Source organism: Ranitomeya imitator, chromosome 4, assembly GCF_032444005.1.
Source record: "Ranitomeya imitator isolate aRanImi1 chromosome 4, aRanImi1.pri, whole genome shotgun sequence".
NCBI classification, from domain to species: domain Eukaryota; kingdom Metazoa; phylum Chordata; class Amphibia; order Anura; family Dendrobatidae; genus Ranitomeya; species Ranitomeya imitator.
In genome coordinates this window covers 112,998,665-113,025,717 of record NC_091285.1, presented here as the reverse complement: position 1 = coordinate 113,025,717, position 27,053 = coordinate 112,998,665, and positions in this window count along the sequence as shown.

Below are 27,053 nucleotides of genomic sequence, written 5' to 3'. Positions count from 1 at the left end.
CAGGTGAAATTTAATTCTTCTTCTGGTCGATCTGTGAACATGTAGCACATGCTGCAGCTCACCATGTAGGTTGTCACATCTGCCATGTTGCTCCTAGATCCTGCTGACTTGCTGTGTGTTTTCCTTCTTGTGTAATCTACTCAGCCAAGCTCTCTTGCAATAATGTCCTACAGGCACGCGGTTTGTATACCCTACACTCTATACCCTACACTCTACACTCTATACCCTACACCCTACACTCTATACCCTAAACTCTATATCCTACACTCTATACCCTACACTCTATAACCTACACTCTACACTCTATACCCTACACTCTATAGCCTACACTCTATACCCTACACTCTAATCCCTACACTCTACACTCTATACCCTACACTCTACACCCTGCACTCTACACCCAACACTCTATACCCTACACTCTACACCCTACACTCTATACCCTACACTCTATAACCTACACTCTACACTCTATACCCTACACTCTATAGCCTACACTCTATACCCTACACTCTAATCCCTACACTCTACACTCTATACCCTACACTCTATACCATACACTCTACAGCATACACTCTATAGCATACACTCTACACTCTATACCCTACACTCTATACCCTACACTCTATACCCTACACTATACACTCTATACCCTACACTCTACACTTTATACCCTACTCTCTATACCCTACACTCTATACCCTACACTCTACAACCTGCACTCTATACCCTACACTCTATACCCTACACCCTACACTCTATACGCTACACTCTATACCCTACACTCTAATCCCTACACTCTACACTCCATACCCTACACTCTATACCCTACACTCTATACCCTACACTCTACACCCTACACTCTACACCCTACACTCTACACTCTATACCCTGCACTCTACACCCTACACTCTACACTCTATACCCTACACTCTACACCCTGCACTCTGTACCCTACACTCTACACTCTTTACCCTACACTCTATACCCTACACTCTAATCCCTACACTCTACACTCTATACCCTACACTCTATACCCTAGACTCTATACCCTACACTCTATACCCTACACTCTACACCCTACACTCTAATCCCTACACTCTAATCCCTACACTCTAATCCCTACACCCTAATCCCTACACCCTACACTCTATACCCTACACTCTATACCCTACAGTCTATACCCTACACCCTACACTCTATACCCTACACTCTACACCCTACACTCTACACTCTATACCCTACACTCTACACCCTGCACTCTGTACCCTACACTCTATACCCTACACTCTATACCCTACACTCTATACCCTACACTCTAAACTCTATACCCTACACTCTATACCCTACACTCTATAACATACACTCTATACCCTACACTCTATACCCTACACTCTATACCCTACACTCTATACCCTACACTCTACTCCCTACACTCTACACCCTACAGTCTATACCCTACACTCTACACTCTATACCTTACACTCTACACTCTATTCCCTACACTCTATACCCTACACTCTATAGCATACACTCTATACCCTACACTCTACACTCTATACCCTACACTCTATACCCTACACTATACACTCTATACCATACACTCTACACTTTATACCCTACTCTCTATACCCTACACTCTTTACCCTACACTCTACAACCTGCACTCTATACCCTACACTCTATACCCTACACCCTACACTCTATACCCTACACTCTATACCCTACACTCTATACCCTACACTCTATACCCTACACTCTATACCCTACACTCTACACTCTATACCCTACACTCTATAGCCTACACTCTACACTTTACTCTATACCCTACACTCTATACCCTACACTCTAATCCCTACACTCTAATCCCTACACTCTACACTCTATACCCTACACTCTATACCCTACACTCTATACCCTACACTCTACACCCTACACTCTACACCCTACACTCTAATCCCTACACTCTAATCCCTACACCCTAATCCCTACATCCTACACTCTATACCCTACAATCTATACCCTACACTCTATACCCTACACTCTATACTCTACACTCTATACCCTACACCCTACACTCTACACCCTACACTCTATACCATACACTCTACACCCTACACCCTACACTCTACACTCTATACCCTACACTCTACACCCTGCACTCTGTACCCTACACTCTACACTCTTTACCCTACACTCTATACCCTACACTCTATACCCTACACTCTATACCCTACACTCTAATCCCTACACTCTACACTCTATACCCTACACTCTATACCCTACACTCTATACCCTACACTCTATACCCTACACTCTACACCCTACACTCTACACCCTACACTCTAATCCCTACACTCTAATCCCTACACTCTAATCCCTACACCCTACACTCTATACCCTACACCCTATACCCTACACTCTATACCCTACACTCTATACCCTACACCCTACACCCTACACTCTACACTCTATACCCTACACTCTACACCCTACACTCTACACACTACACTCTATACCCTACACTCTACACCCTGCACTCTGTACCCTACACTCTACACTCTTTACCCTACACTCTATACCCTACACTCTATACCCTACACTCTATACCCTACACTCTATACCCTACACTCTAAACTCTATACCCTACACTCTACACTCTATACCCTACACTCTATAACATACACTCTATACCCTACACTCTATACCCTACACTCTATACCCTACACTCTATACCCTACACTCTACTCCCTACACTCTACACCCTACAGTCTATACCCTACACTCTACACTCTATACCTTACACTCTATAACATACACTCTATACCCTACACTCTATACCCTACACTCTATACCCTACACTCTATGCCATACACTCTACACCATACACTCTACACCATACACTCTACACCATACACTCTACACCATACACTCCATAGCATACACTCTATACCCTACACTATACACTCTATACCCTACACTCTATACCCTACACTCTATACCCTACACTATACACTCTATACCCTACACTCTACACTTTATACCCTACACTCTACAACCTGCACTCTATACCCTACACTCTACACTCTATACCCTACACTCTATACCCTACACTCTATACCCTACACTCTATACCCTACACTCTACACTCTATACCCTACACTCTATAGCCTACACTCTATACCCTACACTCTAATCCCTACACTCTACACTCTATACCCTACACTCTATACCATACACTCTACAGCATACACTCTATAGCATACACTCTACACTCTATACCCTACACTCTATACCCTACACTCTATACCCTACACTATACACTCTATACCCTACACTCTATACCCTACACCCTACACTCTATACCCTACACTCTATACCCTACACTCTATACCCTACACTCTATACCCTACACTCTACACTCTATACCCTACACTCTATAGCCTACACTCTACACTTTACTCTATACCCTACACTCTATACCCTACACTCTAATCCCTACACTCTAATCCCTACACTCTACACTCTATACCCTACACTCTATACCCTACACTCTATACCCTACACTCTACACCCTACACTCTACACCCTACACTCTAATCCCTACACTCTAATCCCTACACCCTAATCCCTACATCCTACACTCTATACCCTACAATCTATACCCTACACTCTATACCCTACACTCTATACTCTACACTCTATAACCTACACCCTACACTCTACACCCTACACTCTATACCATACACTCTACACCCTACACCCTACACTCTACACTCTATACCCTACACTCTACACCCTGCACTCTGTACCCTACACTCTACACTCTTTACCCTACACTCTATACCCTACACTCTATACCCTACACTCTATACCCTACACTCTAATCCCTACACTCTACACTCTATACCCTACACTCTATACCCTACACTCTATACCCTACACTCTATACCCTACACTCTACACCCTACACTCTACACCCTACACTCTAATCCCTACACTCTAATCCCTACACTCTAATCCCTACACCCTACACTCTATACCCTACACCCTATACCCTACACTCTATACCCTACACTCTATACCCTACACCCTACACCCTACACTCTACACTCTATACCCTACACTCTACACCCTACACTCTACACACTACACTCTATACCCTACACTCTACACCCTGCACTCTGTACCCTACACTCTACACTCTTTACCCTACACTCTATACCCTACACTCTATACCCTACACTCTATACCCTACACTCTATACCCTACACTCTAAACTCTATACCCTACACTCTACACTCTATACCCTACACTCTATAACATACACTCTATACCCTACACTCTATACCCTACACTCTATACCCTACACTCTATACCCTACACTCTACTCCCTACACTCTACACCCTACAGTCTATACCCTACACTCTACACTCTATACCTTACACTCTATAACATACACTCTATACCCTACACTCTATACCCTACACTCTATACCCTACACTCTATGCCATACACTCTACACCATACACTCTACACCATACACTCTACACCATACACTCTACACCATACACTCCATAGCATACACTCTATACCCTACACTATACACTCTATACCCTACACTCTATACCCTACACTCTATACCCTACACTATACACTCTATACCCTACACTCTACACTTTATACCCTACACTCTACAACCTGCACTCTATACCCTACACTCTACACTCTATACCCTACACTCTATACCCTACACTCTATACCCTACACTCTATACCCTACACTCTACACTCTATACCCTACACTCTATACCCTACACTCTATACCCTACACTCTAAACTCTATACCCTACACTCTACACTCTATTCCCTACACTCTATAACATACACTCTATACCCTACACTCTATACCCTACACTCTATACCCTACACTCTATACCCTACACTCTACTCCCTACACTCTACACCCTACAGTCTATACCCTACACTCTACACTCTATACCTTACACTCTATAACATACACTCTATACCCTACACTCTATACCCTACACTCTATACCCTACACTCTATGCCATACACTCTACACCATACACTCTACACCATACACTCTATAGCATACACTCTATACCCTACACTATACACTCTATACCCTACACTCTATACCCTACACTCTATACCCTACACTATACACTCTATACCCTACACTCTACACTTTATACCCTACACTCTACAACCTGCACTCTATACCCTACACTCTACACTCTATACCCTACACTCTATACCCTACACTCTATACCCTACACTCTATACCCTACACTCTACACTCTATACCCTACACTCTATACCCTACACTCTACTCCCTACACTCTACACCCTACAGTCTATACCCTACACTTTATAGCATACACTCTATACCCTACACTCTACACTCTATACCCTACACTCTATACCCTACATTCTATACCCTACACTATACACTCTATACCCTACACTCTACACTTCATACCCTACTCTCTATACCCTACACTCTATACCTTACACTCTACACTCTATTCCCTACACTCTATACCCTACACTCTATAGCATACACTCTATACCCTACACTCTACACTCTATACCCTACACTCTATACCCTACATTCTATACCCTACACTATACACTCTATACCCTACACTCTACACTTTATACCCTACTCTCTATACCCTACACTCTATACCCTACACTCTACAACCTGCACTCTATACCCTACACTCTATACCCTACACCCTACACTCTATACCCTACACTCTATACCCTACACTCTATACCCTACACTCTATACCCTACACTCTACACTCTATACCCTACACTCTATAGCCTACACTCTACACTTTACTCTATACCCTACACTCTATACCCTACACTCTAATCCCTACACTCTACACTCTATACCCTACACTCTATACCCTACACTCTATACCCTACACTCTACACCCTACACTCTACACCCTACACTCTAATCCCTACACTCTAATCCCTACACTATACACTCTATACCCTACACTCTACACTTTATACCCTACACTCTACAACCTGCACTCTATACCCTACACTCTACACTCTATACCCTACACTCTATACCCTACACTCTATACCCTACACTCTATACCCTACACTCTACACTCTATACCCTACACTCTATACCCTACACTCTATACCCTACACTCTACTACCTACACTCTACACCCTACAGTCTATACCCTACACTCTACACTCTATACCTTACACTCTACACTCTATTCCCTACACTCTATACCCTACACTCTATAGCATACACTCTATACCCTACACTCTACACTCTATACCCTACACTCTATACCCTACATTCTATACCCTACACTATACACTCTATACCCTACACTCTACACTTTATACCCTACTCTCTATACCCTACACTCTATACCCTACACTCTACAACCTGCACTCTATACCCTACACTCTATACCCTACACCCTACACTCTATACCCTACACTCTATACCCTACACTCTATACCCTACACTCTATACCCTACACTCTACACTCTATACCCTACACTCTATAGCCTACACTCTACACTTTACTCTATACCCTACACTCTAATCCCTACACTCTACACTCTATACCCTACACTCTATACCCTACACTCTATACCCTACACTCTACACCCTACACACTACACCCTACACTCTAATCCCTACACTCTAATCCCTACACTCTAATCCCTACATCCTACACTCTATACCCTACAATCTATCCCCTACACTCTAAACCCTACACTCTATACCCTACACTCTATACCCTACACCCTACACTCTACACCCTACACTCTATACCCTACACTCTACACCCTACACCCTACACTCTACACTCTATACCCTACACCCTATACCCTGCACTCTGTACCATACACTCTACACTCTTTACCCTACACTCTATACCCTACACTCTATACCCTACACTCTATACCCTACACTCTACACCCTACACTCTAATCCCTACACTCTAATCCCTACACTCTAATCCCTACACCCTACACTCTATACCCTACACTCTATACCCTACACTCAATACCCTACACCCTACACCCTACACTCTACACTCTATACCCTACACTCTACACCCTACACTCTACACACTACACTCTATACCCTACACTCTACACCCTGCACTCTGTACCCTACACTCTACACTCTTTACCCTACACTCTATACCCTACACTCTATACCCTACACTCTATACCCTACACTCTATACCCTACACTATGAACTCTATACCCTACACTCTACACTCTATACCTTACACTCTATAACATACACTCTATACCCTACACTCTATACCCTACACTCTATACCCTACACTCTATACCATACACTCTACACCCTACACTCTATACCATACACACTACACCCTACACTCTATACCATACACTCTACACCATACACTCTATAGCATACACTCTATACCCTACACTATACACTCTATACCCTACACTCTATACCCTACACTATACACTCTATACCCTACACTCTACACTTTATACCCTACACTCTATACCCTACACTCTATACCCTACACTCTATACCCTACACTCTACACCCTACACTCTAATCCCTACACTCTAATCCCTACACTCTAATCCCTACACCCTACACTCTATACCCTACACTCTATACCCTACACTCTATACCCTACACTCTATACCCTACACCCTACACCCTACACCCTACACTCTACACTCTATACCCTACACTCTACACCCTACACTCTACACACTACACTCTATACCCTACACTCTACACCCTGCACTCTGTACCCTACACTCTACACTCTTTACCCTACACTCTATACCCTACACGCTATGCCCTACACTCTATACCCTACACTCTATACCCTACACTCTGAACTCTATACCCTACACTCTACTCCCTACACTCTACACCCTACAGTCTATACCCTACACTCTACACTCTATACCTTACACTCTACACTCTATTCCCTACACTCTATACCCTACACTCTATAGCATACACTCTATACCCTACACTCTACACTCTATACCCTACACTCTATACCCTACACTATACACTCTATACCCTACACTCTACACTTTATACCCTACTCTCTATACCCTACACTCTATACCGTACACTCTACAACCTGCACTCTATACCCTACACTCTATACCCTACACCCTACACTCTATACCCTACACTCTATACCCTACACTCTATACTCTACACTCTATACCCTACACTCTACACTCTATACCCTACACTCTATAGCCTACACTCTACACTTTACTCTATACCCTACACTCTATACCCTACACTCTAATCCCTACACTATAATCCCTACACTCTACACTCTATACCCTACACTCTATACCCTACACTCTATACCCTACACTCTACACCCTACACTCTACACCCTACACTCTAATCACTACACTCTAATCCCTACACTCTAATCCCTACATCCTACACTCTATACCCTACAATCTATCCCCTACACTCTATACCCTACACTCTATACCCTACACTCTATACCCTACACCCTACACTCTACACCCTACACTCTATACCCTACACTCTACACCCTACACCCTACACTCTACACTCTATACCCTACACCCTATATCCTGCACTCTGTACCCTACACTCTACACTCTTTACCCTACACTCTATACCCTACACTCTATACCCTACACTCTATACCCTACACTCTACACCCTACACTCTAATCCCTACACTCTAATCCCTACACTCTAATCCCTACACCCTACACTCTATACCCTACACTCTATACCCTACACTCTATACCCTACACTCTATACCCTACACCCTACACCCTACACTCTACACTCTATACCCTACACTCTACACCCTACACTCTACACACTACACTCTATACCCTACACTCTACACCCTGCACTCTGTACCCTACACTCTACACTCTTTACCCTACACTCTATACCCTACACTCTATACCCTACACTCTATACCCTACACTCTGAACTCTATACCCTACACTCTACACTCTATACCCTACACTCTATAACATACACTCTATACCCTACACTCTATACCCTACACTCTATACCCTACACTCTATACCCTACACTCTACTCCCTACACTCTACACCCTACAGTCTATACCCTACACTCTACACTCTATACCTTACACTCTATAACATACACTCTATACCCTACACTCTATACCCTACACTCTATACCCTACACTCTATACCATACACTCTACACCCTACACTCTATACCATACACTCTACACCCTACACTCTATACCATACGCTCTACACCATACACTCTATAGCATACACTCTATACCCTACACTATACACTCTATACTCTACACTCTATACCCTACACTATACACTCTATACCCTACACTCTACACTTTATACCCTACACTCTATACCCTACACTCTATACCCTACACTCTATACCCTACACTCTACAACCTGCACTTTACAACCTGCAATCTATACCCTACACTCTATACCCTACACTCTACACTCTATACCCTACACTCTATACCCTTCACTCTATACCCTACACTCTACACTCTATACCCTACAGCCTACACTCTACACTCTATACCCTACACTCTACTCCCTACACCCTACAGTCTATACCTTACACTCTACACTCTATACCTTACACTCTACACTCTATTCCCTACACTCTCTACCCTACACTCTATACCCTACATTCTATACCCTACACTCTACACTCTATACCCTACACTCTATACCCTACACTCTATACCCTACACTCTACACCCTACACCCTACACTCTATACGCCACACTCTATACCCTACAGTCTATACCCTACACTCTATACCCTACACTCTATACCATACACTCTACACTCTATACCCTACACTCTATACCTTACACTCTATACCCTACACCCTACACTCTATACCCTACACTCTATACCCTACACTCTATACCCTACACTCTATACCCTACACTCTATACCCTACACTCTACACTCTATAACCTACACTCTATAGCCTACACTTTACACCATACACTCTATACCCTGCACTCTATACCCTACACTCTACACTCTATACCCTACACTCTACTCCCTACACTCTACACCCTACACTCTACACTCTATACCTTACACTCTACACTCTATTCCCTACACTCTATACCCTATACTCTATACCCTACATTCTAAACCCTACACTCTACACTCTATACCCTACACTCTATACCCTACACTCTATACCGTACACTCTATACCCTACACTCTACACTCTATACCCTTTACTCTATACGCCACACTCTATACCCTACAGTCTACACTCTATACCATACACTCTACACTCTACACTCTATACCCTACACTCTATACCCTACACTCTATACCCTACACCCTACACAATATACCCTACACTCTATACCCTACACTCTACACCCTACACCCTACACCCTACACTCTATACCCTACACTATACACTCTATACCCTACACTCTACACTTTATACCCTACACTCTATACCCTACACTCTATACCCTGCACTCTACACCCTGCACTCTACACCCAACACTCTAAACCCTACACTCTACACCCTACACTCTATACCCTACACTCTATACCCTACACTCTACACTCTATACCCTACACTCTATAGCCTACACTCTATACCCTACAGTATATACCATACACTCTATACCCTACACTCTACACCTTACACTCTACACTCTATTCCCTACACTCTATACCCTACACTCTATACCCTACACTCTATACCCTGCACTCTACACTCTATACCCTACACCCTACACTCTATACCCTACACTCTATATCCTACACTCTATACCCTGCACTCTACACCCTGCACTCTACACCCAACACTCTATACCCTACACTCTACACCCTACACTCTATACCCTACACTCTATAACCTGCACTCTACACTCTATACCCTACACTCTATAGCCTACACTCTATACCCTACACTCTAATCCCTACACTCTACACTCTATACCCTACACTCTATACCATACACTCTACACCATACACTCTATAGCATACACTCTACACTCTATACCCTACACTCTATACCCTACACTATACACTCTATACCCTACACTCTACACTTTATACCCTACTCTCTATACCCTACACTCTATACCCTACACTCTACAACCTGCACTCTATACCCTACACTCTATACCCTACACCCTACACTCTATACCCTACACTCTATACCCTACACTCTATACCCTACACTATATACCCTACACTCTACACTCTATACCCTACACTCTATAGCCTACACGCTACACTCTACTCTATACCCTACACTCTATACCCTACACTCTAATCCCTACACTCTACACTCTATACCGTACACTCTATACCCTACATTCTATACCCTACACTCTACACCCTACACTTTACACCCTACACTCTAATCCCTACACTCTAATCCCTACACTCTAATCCCTACACCCTACACTCTATACCCTACACCCTATACCCTACACTCTATACCCTACACTCTATACCCTACACCCTACACTCTACACCCTACACTCTATACCTTACACTCTACACCCTACACTCTATACCCTACACTCTACACCCTGCACTCTGTACCCTACACTCTACACTCTTTACCCTACACTATATACCCTACACTCTATACCCTACACTCTAATCCCTACACTCTACACTCTATACCCTACACTCTGTACCCTACACTCTATACCCTACACTCTACACTCTACACCCTACACTCTAATCCCTACACTCTAATCCCTACACTCTAATCCCTACACCCTAATCCCTACACCCTACACTCTATACCCTACACTCTATACCCTACACTCTATACCCTACACCCTACACTCTATACCCTACACTCTACACCCTACACTCTACACTCTATACCCTACACTCTACACCCTGCACTCTGTACCCTACACTCTATACCCTACACTCTATACCCTACACTCTAAACTCTATACCCTACACTCTATACCCTACACTCTATAACATACACTCTATACCCTACACTCTATACCCTACACTCTATACCCTACACTATACACTCTGTACCCTACACTCTACACTTTATACCCTACACTCTATACCCTACACTCTACAACCTGCACTCTATACCCTACACTCTACACTCTATACCCTACACTCTATACCCTACACTCTATACCCTACACTCTATACCCTACACTCTATACCCTACACTCTACACCCTACAGTCTATACCCTACACTCTACACTCTATACCTTACACTCTACACTATATTCCCTACACTCTATACCCTACACTCTATAGCATACACTCTATACCCTACACTCTACACTCTATACCCTACACTCTATACCCTACACTCTATACCCTACACTATACACTCCATACCCTACACTCTACACTTTATACCCTACTCTCTATACCCTACACTCTATACCCTACACTCTACAACCTGCACTCTATACCCTACACTCTATACCCTACACCCTACACTCTGTACCCTACACTCTATACCCTACACTCTATACCCTACACTCTATACCCTACACTCTACACTCTATACCTTACACTCTATAGCCTACACTCTACACTTTACTCTATACCCTACACTCTATACCCTACACTCGAATCCCTACACTCTAATCCCTACAGTCTACACTCTATACCCTACACTCTATACCCTACACTCTATACCCTACACTCTACACCCTACACTCTACACCCTACACTCTAATCCCTACACTCTAATCCCTACACTCTAATCCCTACACCCTACACTCTATACCCTACAATCTATACCCTACACTCTATACCCTACACTCTATTCCCTACACTCTACACCCTACACCCTACACTCTATACCCTACACTCTACACCCTACACTCTACACCCTGCACTCTACACTCTTTACCCTACACTCTATACCCTACACTCTATACCCTACACTCTATACCCTACACTCTAATCCCTACACTCTACACTCTATACCCTACACTCTATACCCTACACTCTACACCCTACACTCTACACCCTACACTCTAATCCCTACACTCTAATCCCTACACTCTAATCCCTACACCCTACACTCTATACCCTACACTCTATACCCTACACTCTATACCCTACACTCTATACCCTACACTCTATACCCTACACCCTACACCCTACACTCTACACTCTATACCCTACACTCTACACCCTGCACTATGTACCCTACACTCTACACTCTTTACCCTACACTCTATACCCTACACTCTATACCCTACACTCTATACCTACACTCTATACCCTACACTCTAAACTCTATACCCTACACTCTATAACATACACTCTATACCCTACACTCTACACTCTATACCCTACACTCTATAACATACACTCTATACCCTACACTCTATACCCTACACTCTATACCCTACACTCTATACCCTACACTCTACTCCCTACACTCTACACCCTACAGTCTATACCCTACACTCTACACTCTATACCTTACACTCTATAACATACACTCTATACCCTACACCCTACACTCTATACCCTACACTCTATACCCTACACTCTACACTCTATACCCTACACTCTATAGCCTACACTCTACACTTTACTCTATACCCTACACTCTATACCCTACACTTTCATCCCTACACTCTAACCCCTACAGTCTACACTCTATACCCTACACTCTATACCCTACACTCTATACCCTACACTCTACACCCTACACTCTACACCCTACACTCTAATCCCTACACTCTAATCCCTACACTCTAATCCCTACACCCTACACTCTATACCCTACAATCTATACCCTACACTCTATACCCTACACTCTATACCCTACACTCTATACCCTACACTCTACACCCTACACCCTACACTCTACACTCTATACCCTACACTCTACACCCTGCACTCTGTACCCTACACTCTACACTCTTTACCCTACACTCTATACCCTACACACTATACCCTACACTCTATACCCTACACTCTAATCCCTACACTCTACACTCTATACCCTACACTCTATACCCTACACTCTATACCCTACACTCTACACCCTACACCCTACACTCTACACTCTATACCCTACACTCTACACCCTGCACTCTGTACCCTACACTCTATACCCTACACTCTATACCCTACACTCTAAACTCTATACCCTACACTCTATACCCTACACTCTATAACATACACTCTATACCCTACACTCTATACCCTACACTCTATACCATACACTCTACACCATACACTCTACACCATACACTCTACACCATACATTCTATAGCATACACTCTATACCCTACACTATACACTCTATACCCTACACTCTATACCCTACACTCTATACCCTACACTATACACTCTATACCCTACACTCTACACTTTATACCCTACACTCTATACCCTACACTCTACAACCTGCACTCTATACCCTACACTCTACACTCTATACCCTACACTCTATACCCTACACTCTATACCCTACACTCTATACCCTACACTCTACACCCTACAGTCTATACCCTACACTCTACACTCTATACCTTACACTCTACACTCTATTCCCTACACTCTATACCCTACACTCTATAGCATACACTCTATACCCTACACTCTACACTCTATACCCTACACTCTATACCCTACACTCTATACCCTACACTATACACTCCATACCCTACACTCTACACTTTATACCCTACTCTCTATACCCTACACTCTATACCCTACACTCTACAACCTGCACTCTATACCCTACACTCTATACCCTACACCCTACACTCTATACCCTACACTCTATACCCTACACTCTATACCCTACACTCTATACCCTACACTCTACACTCTATACCCTACACTCTATACCCTACACTCTACACTCTATACCCTACACTCTATAGCCTACACTCTACACTTTACTCTATACCCTACACTCTATACCCTACACTTTCATCCCTACACTCTAACCCCTACAGTCTACACTCTATACCCTACACTCTATACCCTACACTCTATACCCTACACTCTACACCCTACACTCTACACCCTACACTCTAATCCCTACACTCTAATCCCTACACTCTAATCCCTACACCCTACACTCTATACCCTACAATCTATACCCTACACTCTATACCCTACACTCTATACCCTACACTCTATACCCTACACTCTACACCCTACACCCTACACTCTACACTCTATACCCTACACTCTACACCCTGCACTCTGTACCCTACACTCTACACTCTTTACCCTACACTCTATACCCTACACACTATACCCTACACTCTATACCCTACACTCTAATCCCTACACTCTACACTCTATACCCTACACTCTATACCCTACACTCTATACCCTACACTCTACACCCTACACCCTACACTCTACACTCTATACCCTACACTCTACACCCTGCACTCTGTACCCTACACTCTATACCCTACACTCTATACCCTACACTCTAAACTCTATACCCTACACTCTATACCCTACACTCTATAACATACACTCTATACCCTACACTCTATACCCTACACTCTATACCATACACTCTACACCATACACTCTACACCATACACTCTACACCATACATTCTATAGCATACACTCTATACCCTACACTATACACTCTATACCCTACACTCTATACCCTACACTCTATACCCTACACTATACACTCTATACCCTACACTCTACACTTTATACCCTACACTCTATACCCTACACTCTACAACCTGCACTCTATACCCTACACTCTACACTCTATACCCTACACTCTATACCCTACACTCTATACCCTACACTCTATACCCTACACTCTACACCCTACAGTCTATACCCTACACTCTACACTCTATACCTTACACTCTACACTCTATTCCCTACACTCTATACCCTACACTCTATAGCATACACTCTATACCCTACACTCTACACTCTATACCCTACACTCTATACCCTACACTCTATACCCTACACTATACACTCCATACCCTACACTCTACACTTTATACCCTACTCTCTATACCCTACACTCTATACCCTACACTCTACAACCTGCACTCTATACCCTACACTCTATACCCTACACCCTACACTCTATACCCTACACTCTATACCCTACACTCTATACCCTACACTCTATACCCTACACTCTACACTCTATACCCTACACTCTATAGCCTACACTCTACACTTTACTCTATACCCTACACTCTATACCCTACACTCGAATCCCTACACTCTAATCCCTACAGTCTACACTTTATACCCTACACTCTATACCCTACACTCTATACCCTACACTCTACACCCTACACTCTACACCCTACACTCTAATCCCTACACTCTAATCCCTACACTCTAATCCCTACACCCTACACTCTATACCCTACAATCTATACCCTACACTCTATACCCTACACTCTATACCCTACACTCTATACCCTACACTCTACACCCTACACCCTACACTCTACACTCTATACCCTACACTCTACACCCTACACTCTACACCCTGCACTCTACACTCTTTACCCTACACTCTATACCCTACACTCTATACCCTACACTCTATACCCTACACTCTAATCCCTACACTCTACACTCTATACCCTACACTCTATACCCTACACTCTACACCCTACACTCTACACCCTACACTCTAATCCCTACACTCTAATCCCTACACTCTAATCCCTACACCCTACACTCTATACCCTACACTCTATACCCTACACTCTATACCCTACACTCTATACCCTACACTCTATACCCTACACCCTACACCCTACACTCTACACTCTATACCCTACACTCTACACCCTGCACTATGTACCCTACACTCTACACTCTTTACCCTACACTCTATACCCTACACTCTATACCCTACACTCTATACCTACACTCTATACCCTACACTCTAAACTCTATACCCTACACTCTATAACATACACTCTATACCCTACACTCTACACCCTACACTCTATAACATACACTCCATACCCTATACTCTATACCCTACACTCTATACCCTACACTCTATACCCTACACTCTACTCCCTACACTCTACACCCTACAGTCTATACCCTACACCCTACACTCTATACCCTACACTCTATACCCTACACTCTACACTCTATACCCTACACTCTATAGCCTACACTCTACACTTTACTCTATACCCTACACTCTATACCCTACACTTTCATCCCTACACTCTAACCCCTACAGTCTACACTCTATACCCTACACTCTATACCCTACACTCTATACCCTACACTCTACACCCTACACTCTACACCCTACACTCTAATCCCTACACTCTAATCCCTACACTCTAATCCCTACACCCTACACTCTATACCCTACAATCTATACCCTACACTCTATACCCTACACTCTATACCCTACACTCTACACTCTATACCCTACACTCTATACCCTACACTCTATACCCTACACTCTACACCCTACACTCTACACCCTGCACTCTATACCCTACAATCTATACCCTACAATCTATACCCTACACTCTATACCCTACACTCTACACTCTATACCCTACACTCTATACCCTACACTCTATACCCTATACCCTACACTCTACACCCTACACCCTACACTCTACACTCTATACCCTACACTCTACACCCTGCACTCTGTACCCTACACTCTACACTCTTTACCCTACACTCTATACCCTACACTCTATACCCTACACTCTATACCCTACACTCTAATCCCTACACTCTACACTCTATACCCTACACTCTATACCCTACACTCTATACCCTACACTCTACACCCTACACTCTACACCCTACACTCTAATCCCTACAATCTAATCCCTACACTCTAATCCCTACACCCTACACTCTATACCCAACACTCTATACCCTACACTCTATACCCTACACCCTACACCCTACACTCTACACTCTATACCCTACACTCTACACCCTACACTCTACACCCTACACTCTATACCCTACACTCTACACCCTGCACTCTGTACCCTTCACTCTACACTCTTTACCCTACACTCTATACCCTACACTCTATACCCTACACTCTATACCCTACACTCTAAACTCTATACCCTACACTCTATAACATACACTCTATACCCTACACTCTACACTCTATACCCTACACTCTATAACATACACTCTATACCCTACACTCTATACCCTACACTCTACTCCCTACACTCTACACCCTACAGTCTATACCCTACACTCTACACTCTATACCTTACACTCTATAACATACACTCTATACCCTACACTCTATTCCCTACACTCTGTACCCTACACTCTATACCCTACACTCTACACCCTACACTCTATACCATACACTCTACACCATACACTCTATAGCATACACTCTATACCCTACACTATACACTCTATGCCCTACACTCTATACCCTACACTATACACTCTACACCCTACACTCTACACTTTATACCCTACACTCTGTACCCTACACTCTACACCCTACACTCTATACCATACACTCTACACCATACACTCTATAGCATACACTATATACCCTACACGATACACTCTATACCTTACACTCTATACCCTACACTCTATACCCTACACTATACACTCTATACCCTACACTCTAAACTCTATACCCTACACTCTATACCCTACACTCTATAACATACACTCTATACCCTACACTCTATACCATACACTCTACACCATACACTCTACACCATACACTCTACACCATACACTCTACACCATACACTCTACACCATACACTCTATAGCATACACTCTATACCCTACACGATACACTCTATACCCTACACTCTATACCCTACACTCTATACCCTACACTATACACTCTATACCCTACACTCTACACTCTATACCCTACACTCTATACCCTACACTCTACACCCTACACTCTATAACATACACTCTATACCCTACACTCTACACTCTATACCCTACACTCTACAACATACACTCTATACCCTACACTCTTTACCATACACTCTACACCATACACTCTACACCATACACTCTACACCATACACTCTACACCATACACTCTATAGCATACACTCTATACCCTACACGATACACTCTATACCCTACACTCTATACCCTACACTCTATACCCTACACTATACACTCTATACCCTACACTCTACACTCTATACCCTACACTCTATACCCTACACTCTATACCCTACACTCTACACCCTACACTCTACACCCTACACTCTAATCCCTACACTCTAATCCCTACACTCTAATCCCTACACCCTACACTCTATACCCTACACTCTATACCCTACACTCTGTACCCTACACTCTATACCCTACACTCTACACCCTACACCCTACACTCTACACTCTATACCCTACACTCTACACCCTGCACTCTGTACCCTACACTCTACACTCTTTAAGACACAAAAGAGAATAGTGAAACCAAAAACACTCAGTTTGAAAAAATGTTGCAGTAATCCGCAAGTGCTAGTAAAAGATGTAAAAAACAGGGTATTTGGTTGATACGTTTTTTGCAAAAAATGTATACTAAGCTGCTCTACCAATCTTCACGGTATACCCTTATCAGAGCAGTCCTAACTATTGTATGCAATCCCTATCTGATGTATTTAAAAACCTGATCATCTGTATATAACCTGTGTGAACAGGGTTCAGAGAGGAAAAATCCATGTGTGCATACAGGGTAGAACAGCTTTTGTGCAGATAGCCCAAGAGGAGTGGTGGAACTCCCCAGTCTTGTAGACACAAGAGAACAATTATGGAAACAGGAACACATGGGCTACTTGCACAGTGAACAAGTCTGTATGATCATGTTCACACACCACCAAGAAACCTGAAGACACAAAAGAGAATAGTGAAACCAAAAACACTCAGTTTGAAAAAATGTTGCAGTAATCCGCAAGTGCTAGTAAAAGATGTAAAAAACAGGGTATTTGGTTGATACGTTTTTTGCAAAAAATGTATACTAAGCTGCTCTACCAATCTTCACGGTATACCCTTATCAGAGCAGTCCTAACTAATGTATGCAATCCCTATCTGATGTATTTAAAAACCTGATCATCTGTATATAACCTGTGTGAACAGGGTTCAGAGAGGAAAAATCCATGTGTGCATACAGGGTAGAACAGCTTTTGTGCAGATAGCCCAAGAGGAGTGGTGGAACTCCCCAGTCTTGTAGACACAAGAGAACAATTATGGAAACAGGAACACATGGGCTACTTGCACAGTGAACAAGTCTGTATGATCATGTTCACACACCACCAAGAAACCTGAAGACACAAAAGAGAATAGTGAAACCAAAAACACTCAGTTTGAAAAAATGTTGCAGTAATCCGCAAGTGCTAGTAAAAGATGTAAAAAACAGGGTATTTGGTTGATACGTTTTTTGCAAAAAATGTATACTAAGCTGCTCTACCAATCTTCACGGTATACCCTTATCAGAGCAGTCCTAACTAATGTATGCAATCCCTATCTGATGTATTTAAAAACCTGATCATCTGTATATAACCTGTGTGAACAGGGTTCAGAGAGGAAAAATCCATGTGTGCATACAGGGTAGAACAGCTTTTGTGCAGATAGCCCAAGAGGAGTGGTGGAACTCCCCCGTCTTGTAGACACAAGAGAACAATTATGGAAACAGGAACACATGGGCTACTTGCACAGTGAACAAGTCTGTATGATCATGTTCACACACCACCAAGAAACCTGAAGACACAAAAGAGAATAGTGAAACCAAAAACACTCAGTTTGAAAAAATGTTGCAGTAATCCGCAAGTGCTAGTAAAAGATGTAAAAAACAGGGTATTTGGTTGATAAGTTTTTTGCAAAAAATCTTGGGCTATCTGCACAAAAGCTGTTCTTCCCTGTATGCACACATGGATTTTTCCTCTCTGAACCCTGTTCACACAGGTTATATACAGATGATCAGGTTTTTAAATACATCAGATAGGGATTGCATACATTAGTTAGGACTGCTCTGATAAGGGTATACCGTGAAGATTGGTAGAGCAGCTTAGTATACATTTTTTGCAAAAAACGTATCAACCAAATACCCTGTTTTTTACATCTTTTACTAGCACTTGCGGATTACTGCAACATTTTTTCAAACTGAGTGTTTTTGGTTTCACTATTCTCTTTTGTGTCTTCAGGTTTCTTGGTGGTGTGTGAACATGATCATACAGACTTGTTCACTGTGCAAGTAGCCCATGTGTTCCTGTTTCCATAATTGTTCTCTTGTGTCTACAAGACTGGGGAGTTCCACCACTCCTCTTGGGCTATCTGCACAAAAGCTGTTCTACCCTGTATGCACACATGGATTTTTCCTCTCTGAACCCTGTTCACACAGGTTATATACAGATGATCAGGTTTTTAAATACATCAGATAGGGATTGCATACATTAGTTAGGACTGCTCTGATAAGGGTATACCGTGAAGATTGGTAGAGCAGCTTAGTATACATTTTTTGCAAAAAACGTATCAACCAAATACCCTGTTTTTTACATCTTTTACTAGCACTTGCGGATTACTGCAACATTTTTTCAAACTGAGTGTTTTTGGTTTCACTATTCTCTTTTGTGTCTTCAGGTTTCTTGGTGGTGTGTGAACATGATCATACAGACTTGTTCACTGTGCAAGTAGCCCATGTGTTCCTGACTCTACACTCTTTACCCTACACTCTATACCCTACACTCTATACCCTACACTCTATACCCTACACTCTAATCCCTACACTCTACACTCTATACCCTACACTCTATACCCTACACTCTATACCCTACACTCTACACCCTACACTGTACACCCTACACTCTAATGCCTACACTCTAATCCCTACACTCTAATCCCTACAGCCTACACTCTATACCCTACACTCTATACCCTACACTCTATACCCTACACCCTACACCCTACACTCTACACTCTATACCCTACACTCTACACCCTACACTCTACACCCTACACTCTATACCCTACACTCTACACCCTTCACTCTGTACCCTACACTCTACACTCTTTACCCTACACTCTATACCCTACACTCTATACCCTACACTCTATACCCTACACTCTATACCCTACACTCTATAACATACACTCTATACCCTACACTCTATAACATACACTTTATACCCTACACTCTATACCCTACACTCTATACCCTACACTCTATACCCTACACTCTACTCCCTACACTCTACACCCTACAGTCTATACCCTACACTCTACACTCTATACCTTACACTCTATAACATACACTCTATACCCTACACTCTATGCCCTACATTGTATACCCTACACTCTATACCCTTCACTCTACACCCTACACTCTATACCATACACTCTACACCCTACACTCTATACCATACACTCTACACCATACACTCTATAGCATACACTCTATACCCTACACTATACACTCTATGCCCTACACTCTATACCCTACACTATACACTCTATACCCTACACTCTACACTTTATACCCTACACTCTATACCCTACACTCTATACCCTACACTCTATACCCTACACTCTACAACCTGCACTCTACAACCTGCAATCTATACCCTACACTCTATACCCTACACTCTATATCCTACACTCTATACCCTACACTCTAAACTCTATACCCTACACTCTATACCCTACACTCTATAACATACACTCTATACCCTACACTCTATACCATACACTCTACACCATACACTCTACACCATACACTCTACACCATACACTCTACACCATACACTCTATAGCATACACTCTATACCCTACACGATACACTCTATACCCTACACTCTATACCCTACACTCTATACCCTACACTATACACTCTATACCCTACACTCTACACTCTATACCCTACACTCTACAACCTGCACTCTATACCCTACACTCTACACCCTACACTCTATACCCTACATTCTATACCCTACACTCTACACTCTTTACCCTACACTCTATACCCTACACTCTATACCCTACACACTAAACTCTATACCCTACACTCTACACTCTATACCCTACACTCTATAACATACACTCTATACCCTACACTCTATAACATACACTCTATACCCTACACTCTATAACATACACTCTATACCTTACACTCTACACCCAACTCTCTAATCCCTACACTATATACCCTACACTCTACACTCTATACCTTACACTCTAATCCCTACACTCTACACTCTATACCCTACACTCTATACCCTACACTCTACACCCTACACTCTACACCCTACTCTCTAATCCCTACTCTCTAATCCCTACACTCTAATCCCTACACTCTAATCCCTACACTCTACACTCTATACCCTACACTCTATACCCTACACTCTATACCGTATACTCTATACCCTACACTCTACACTCTATACCCTACACTCTATACGCCACACTCTATACCCTACAGTCTACACTCTATACCATACACTCTACACTCTACACTCTATACCCTACACTCTACACCCTACACTCTATACCCTACACTCTACACTCTATACCCTACACTCTATAGCCTACACTCTACACCCTACACTCTATACCCTACACTCTACACTCTATACCCTACACTCTATAGCCTACACTCTATACCCTACACTCTATACCCTACACTCTACACTCTATACCCTACACTCTATAGCCTACACTCTACACCCTACACTCTATACCCTGCACGCTATACCCTACACTCTACACTCTATACCCTACACTCTACTCCCTACACCCTACAGTCTATACCCTACACTCTACACCCTACACTCTATACCCTACACTCTATACCCTACATTCTATACCCTACACTCTAAACTCTATACCCTACACTCTACACTCTACACTCTATACTCTACACTCTATAACATGCACTCTATACCCTACACTCTATACCCTGCACTCTATACCCTGCACTCTATACCCTACACTCTACACCCTACACCCTACAGTCTATACCCTACACTCTACACTCTATACTCTACACTCTATAACATGCACTCTATACCCTACACTCTATACCCTGCACTCTATACCCTGCACTCTATACCCTACACTCTACTCCCTACTACCTACAGTCTATACCCTACACTCTACACTCTATACCTTACACTCTACACTCTATTCCCTACACTCTATACTCTACACTCTATACCCTACACTCTACTCCCTACACCCTACAGTCTATACCCTACACTCTACACTCTATACCTTACACTCTACACTCTATTCCCTACACTCTATACCCTACACTCTATACCCTACACTCTATACCCTACACTCTATACCCTACACTCTACACTCTATACCCTACACTCTATACGCCACACTCTATACCCTACAGTCTATACCCTACACTCTATACCCTACACTCTATACCATACACTCTACACTCTACACTCTATACCCTACACTCTATACCTTACACTCTATACCCTACACTCTACACTCTACACCCTACACTCTACACCCTACACTCTATACCCTATACCCTACACTTTATACCCTACACTCTATACCCTACACTCTATACCCTACACTCCATACCTTACACTATACACTCTATACCCTACACTCTACACTTTATACCCTACACTCTATACCCTACACTCTATACCCTGCACTCTACACCCTGCACTCTACACCCAACACTCTAAACCCTACACTCTACACTCTACACTCTATACCCTACACTCTACACTCTATACCCTACACTCTATAGCCTACACTCTATACCCTACAGTATATACCCTACACTCTATACCCTACACTCTACACCTTACACTCTACACTCTATTCCCTACACTCTATACCCTACACTCTATACCCTACACTCTATACCCTACACTCTACACTCTATACCCTACACCCTACACTCTATACCCTACACTCTACACTCTATATCTTACACTCTATACCCTGCACACTACACCCTGCACTCTACACCCAACACTCTATACCCTACACTCTACACCCTACACTCTATACCCTACACTCTATAGCCTACACTCTATACCCTACACTCTAATCCCTACACTCTACACTCTATACCCTACACTCTATACCATACACTCTATACCCTACACTCTATACCATACACTCTATACCATACACTCTATACTCTACACTCTATACCCTACACTCTACACCCTACACTCTATACCTTACACTCTATACCCTACACTCTATACTCTACACTCTAAACTCTATACCCTACACTCTACACTCTACACTCTATACCCTACACTCTATAACATACACTCTATACTCTACACTCTATACCATACACTCTACACCATACACTCTATAGCATACACTCTATACCCTACACTCTACACTCTATACCCTACACTCTATACCCTACACTCTATACCCTACACTATACACTCTATACACTACACTCTACACTTTATACCCTACTCTCTATACCCTACACTCTATACCCTACACTCTACAACCTGCACTCTATACCCTACACTCTACACTCTATACCCTACACTCTATACCCTACACTCTATACCCTACACTCTATACCCTACACTCTATACCCTACACTCTACACCCTACAGTCTATACCCTACACTCTACACTCTATACCTTACACTCTACACTCTATTCCCTACACTCTATACCCTACACTCTATAGCATACACTCTATACCCTACACTCTACACTCTATACCCTACACTCTATACCCTACACTCTATACCCTACACTATACACTCTATACCCTACACTCTACACTTGATACCCTACTCTCTATACCCTACACTCTATACCCTACACTCTACAACCTGCACTCTATACCCTACACTCTATACCCTACACCCTACACTCTATACCCTACACTCTATTATCTACACTCTATACCCTACACTCTATACCCTACACCCTATACCCTACACTCTACACTCTATACCCTACACTCTATAGCCTACACTCTACACTTTACTCTATACCCTACACTCTATACCCTACACTCTAATCCCTACACTCTAATCCCTACAGTCTACACTCTATACCCTACACTCTATACCCTACACTCTATACCCTATACTCTACACCCTACACTCTAATCCCTACACTCTAATCCCTACACTCTAATCCCTACACCCTACACTCTATACCCTACAATCTATACCCTACACTCTATACCCTACACTCTATACCCTACACTCTATACCCTACACTCTACACCCTACACCCTACACTCTACACTCTATACCCTACACTCTACACCCTGCACTCTGTACCCTACACTCTACACTCTTTACCCTACACTCTATACCCTACACTCTATACCCTACACTCTAATCCCTACACTCTACAGTCTATACCCTACACTCTATACCCTACACTCTATACCCTACACTCTACACCCTACACTCTACACCCTACACTCTAATCCCTACACTCTAATCCCTACACTCTAATCCCTACACCCTACACTCTATACCCTACACTCTGTACCCTACACTCTATACCCTACACTCTATACGCTACACCCTACACCCTACACTCTACACTCTATACCCTACACTCTACACCCTACACTCTACACCCTACACTCTATACCCTACACTCTACACCCTGCACTCTGTACCCTACACTCTACACTCTTTACCCTACACTCTATACCCTACACTCTATACCCTACACTCTATACCCTACACTCTATACCCTACACTCTAAACTCTATACCCTACACTCTATAACATACACTCTATACCCTACACTCTACACTCTATACCCTACACTCTATAACATACACTCTATACCCTACACTCTATACCCTACACTCTACTCCCTACACTCTACACCCTACAGTCTATACCCTACACTCTACACCTTACACTCTATAACATACACTCTATACCCTACACCCTACACTCTATACCCTACACTCTATACCCTACACTCTATACCCTACACTCTATACCCTACACTCTA